Source organism: Echinops telfairi, unplaced genomic scaffold (assembly GCF_000313985.2).
Source record: "Echinops telfairi isolate 266 unplaced genomic scaffold, ASM31398v2 ScPeMD7_18;HRSCAF=68, whole genome shotgun sequence".
Classification (NCBI taxonomy): Eukaryota; Metazoa; Chordata; class Mammalia; order Afrosoricida; family Tenrecidae; genus Echinops; species Echinops telfairi.
In genome coordinates this window covers 1,611,146-1,615,739 of record NW_022103915.1, presented here as the reverse complement: position 1 = coordinate 1,615,739, position 4,594 = coordinate 1,611,146, and positions in this window count along the sequence as shown.

Genomic DNA, 4,594 nt, shown 5'->3' with positions numbered 1-4,594 from the left:
TCCTTATTCCGTTTCCAACTTTAATGTGCGTATGAAACAATTGAAAACAACTACAGGAAAGCTGCTATCAAGGAGTTCAAGAAGAAAAAAATGTTTCTAATCATTTTATTGGGGGCTAGTACAACTCTTATCACCATCCATCCATCCATCCATTGTGTCAAGCACATTTGTACATTGTTGCCATCATTCTCAAAACATTTTCTTTCTACTTGAGCCCTTGGTATCAGCTCCTCGAAAGAAAATATTTTTAAACTGCTTGATGTGATTGAACTATGGAATGATATGATAGCTGTATTAACTCCCAATTAAAAAAAAAACAACACTTCCCAAGAAAATGGTTCTGAACAAATAAAAATACCATGACTTGGCTAAGGAGCATCTTAGTCCTCAAAGTAACATCCTTGCATTTCAACATTTTAAAAGGTCTTGGGCAGCAGATTTACCTAATGCAATTCATCTTTTGATCTCTTGATCTTGATCCATGAGCACTGATTGCAGATCCAAACAAGACAAAATCCTTGACAACTTCAGCCTTTTCTCCACTGATCAAGATGTGACCTATTGGACCAGTTGTGAGGATGTTGGTCTTCTGTACACTGAGCTGTCATCCATACTGAAGACTGCAATCTTGATCTTCATCACCAAGTACTTCAAGTTCTAGCTTTCGGCAAACAAGGGTTTGTCATCTGCATATCGCTGGTGATTAGTAAGCCTGCCTCCAATCCTGACACCACATTCTTCTTCATATAATCCAGTGTCTCTGATGATTTGCTCGGCATATCGAGTAATGATGGTGAGAGGATACAACCCTGACACACACCTTTCCTGATTTTAAACCACACAGCATTCATGAGATAGTTAAGGTTTATTGTGCCAACTTGGCCGATAAACACATGTGGGATTAATTGAAAGGCGGAGAAATAAATGGCTTGGTGAGCCCTGCCTTTCTAGTTCTCAGGTCTCTTGCTTTCTGATGGTTGGACCAGGGTGCAGCTGCCTTAGCCAATTCCCTGCTTCAGCCGACAAGGCTCACTTCCTGCAAGACATCCCTGAGAAGAAGCTACACGAACCTACCCCAATGCAGCCCTGAGTGCTGGAGAAGCCATGTGGAGACCCCTGCCAGCGCTGAGATGCTTATATGTTCACTGATTTGGCTTTCCTCCTGCAGTCGGTGTCATTGCGTGTGTTTTGTAAAATTGAGGAGGACTTTGTAGATATGTGTCGGACATAAGGGGTAATATTGGACTTATGGGCTTGGACAGCACTGGGTTGGGATGCTTTCTTAATATACACTTACCCTTTATATAAAACTCTCTCTTATACATATGGATTTCTGTGGATTTGTTTCCCTAATTTACCTAGACTAACACAATTCCCTTGTTCTATTCCCACAACTACCTCTTGACCCATGCACAGGTTCCAAGTGAGCACAGGAATCAGGAGTGAGTTCAGGAATTCCCATTCTTCACAAAGCTATATATATATGGTTTGTTATAATTCACACATTCAAATGCCTTAGCATAGTCAATAAAACACAAATGAACATCTTTCTGGTATTCTCTGCTTTGAGTCAAGATCTGACAGCATTGATGATATTCCTCTTCTGAATCCAGCTTGTACCCTGTTAATGTACTGCTACAACTGTTAGATGAACTTCAGCAAAAAATTAATTGCATGTGATAGCAAGGATATTGTTCTATAATTTGAGTATTCTGTTGGGTCAGTTTTCTTTGAAATGGGTACAAATACGGATCTCTTCCCATCAGTTGGCCAAGTAGCCATCTTCAAGTTTTCCCAGCGTAGATGAGTGAGTGCTTCCAGTATGTCATCAGCTTCTTGAAGCATTTCCATTGGTGTTCCATCAATTCCTGGAGCACTGTTTTTGGCTACTGCATTCAGTACACCTTGAACTTCTTCCTTCAGCACCATTGGTTCTTGCTCCTATGCTACCTGCTATGAACTGGTTTTAATTTCTTCAGCTTTATCCTGTGCTTACATATGAGTAATTGACAGTCTATTTGACCCTGGCCCCGTTTCAGCTGCTGATAGTGAGCGTCTCCGGCTTCTCTTCCCTCAGATGTCGTCAGTTCAATGTCTGTGTGTTCCCTTTGGAGAAGTCCATGTGTATAGTCACCTTTTGCGTTCTTGGCTCCTAACCACAAAGTCAGCAGTTTGAACCCAACGGCTGAGCCCAGGGAGAAAGTGAAGGCTGCTCCAGTAAAAAACTGCTCCTAGTCTGGCTAGACCAGAGGATGGACACTGGTACAGATGGAGCTGGAAACACAGGGAATCCAGGGCGGATGATCCCTTCAGGACAAGGGTGTGAGCGGCAATACTGGGAGGGTGGAGGGAGAGTGGGTTGGAAAGAGGGAACCGATTACAAGGATCTACATGTGACCTCCTCCCTGGGGGACGGACAACAGAAAAGTGGGTGAAGGGAGGTGTCGGACAGGGCAAGATATGACAAAATAATAATTTATAAATTATCAAGGGCTCATGAGGGAGGGGGTAGCGGGGAGGGAGGGGAAAAATGAAGACCTAATGCCGGGGGCTTAAGTGGAGAGGAAATGTTTTGAGAATGATGAGGGCAATGAATGTACAAATGTGCTTTACACAATTGATGTATGTATGGATTGTGACAAGAGTTATATGAGCCCCTAATAAAACGATTTAAAAAAAAAGAAAAAGAACTACTTTGGAAACCTTAAGGGGCACGTCTTACTCTGTCCTATCGAGTCAATATGAGTCAGAATTGATAGCGGTGAAGTTGGTTTTTGGTTTAATCAATATTGAAGCACAGTAATGAGATAGTCTTCTGGATTTTTGTTTTCTTTTTTTCAACTGTTTTATTGGCATATAAGTTGCATATCATACAATTCAATTGTTCAATCACATCAAGAAGAGTTGTACAATCATCACCACAACCAATCTTAGAGCATTCCCATCACTGCTATACTCATTAGCTCCCCATTTCCCCCAACCACGCCTGCCACACTTTCAAAGAGCCACTAATTCAGTTACTGTCTATAGATTTATCCATCCTGGATTTCATATAAACAAAAACATTTTTTAAGCCTAACAACAATAACAAAGTAAAAAAAATAAAAAACTCAGTTGAAAAGAAAGCCAAAAATACTAAAAACTAGAACAAACCTAAATGGATCATAAGGAAGATGAAATGACAGAGAGCTACATGTTCACCCACGGGCATCTGCAACAATCCATTTGCCAACATATCCTGTATATTATCAAGGCCATTCACATCCCTTGCCCGTCGTCAGAGGGGACTCACCAACTTCGTGATTGTGGAAAATGATAAAGACAGACAGACATGGTGCACAGGGGTTCCCAAGTCAGGACTGAGAGAGTAAATGCATTTTCCAATGGGTATATATGAGTCCAATGGATATGTAGATATATGGGCTTACAGATCTTTCAAAAGGCATACATGTCATTTAGCAAACATATGACATAGTCAATAGATGATCTCACAAGCGGATAACATAAACCAGCAATGGGGTGAGTTGTCATCTTGACCTAGTGCTAGTAGACCTGGCCGCCCCTGAGCCCTCCACAGGGGAAGTAATCTCTGAACAGTATCAGCAAGAGATGTCAAAACAGAGTGTGCACTTTTTAAGGTAGGCTGTCAATTGAACCTGATTGCTCTTGTCCACAGATAACCTTCAGGCATAGTGCAGTCCCTGCCCACAGAGATGATTCCTTCATTCTGCTAGCTCCTGGGAGACTGCTCCTGATGCAGGTCTGTTTGGGGGGCACATTATTTGGCCTGGAGAACGTGTATTTGAAAATATTTCTATCTCAGAACAATGGGGATCTTTCTCAAAATAGGGCTGGTTTTCTGTGCCTGGGGTTGCGTGTAGAAATAAAGTCAAATACTTTCTACCAAGTCCTCAGTTTACCACACAGAGGGACAGAAAAAAGAGGAAGGGAGAATGGAGAGATTGCTCGATGGGCACAGTTTCAGTCTGAGGAAATAGCAAAGGTTTGGAACCAGACAGTAATGATGGCTGCACAGTGCTGGCAATGTCATTGGTGGCAATGAACTGTACTCTTAAAATGTTTACAATTTTGCAACTTTGTGTTCTATGTGTTTTAGCACAATCATTTTTGTTTCATTTTGCTTTTTGTTTTTAACAGTGTTTATTAGCACAGTAACAAATGCAGACCTCAGTAGTCCATAACATATGACCAATCCACTCGGGATGCCTAGTCAACACACAGTTAATGGCTACAGTATTTTACTATAGGTTTACACAAGTCCTGATTCAAACCTTTAATCTTCTCACAATAAAGAAGATTGGCATATAAAATACTTGTTTCCCGTATGGTGTCTTATAGCCACTGTCCATTTTATAGATAGGAGATGACAGTCTCTAAAAATTCTGTTAAATAGCAATGTTACTTCTCAAGGAGGGAAAAAAATGTCTTTTAAAAATAAACACTAAAGTCTGTGGTCTTGGAAAGATTTTACCTTGTAGCCCGATGTAGAACCTGCACAAAATCAAGCTTTTTAGAATTTACACACTACAAGCAACTGAACCCAAATGTCCGGATGTGTATTCTTTCCTGTAGT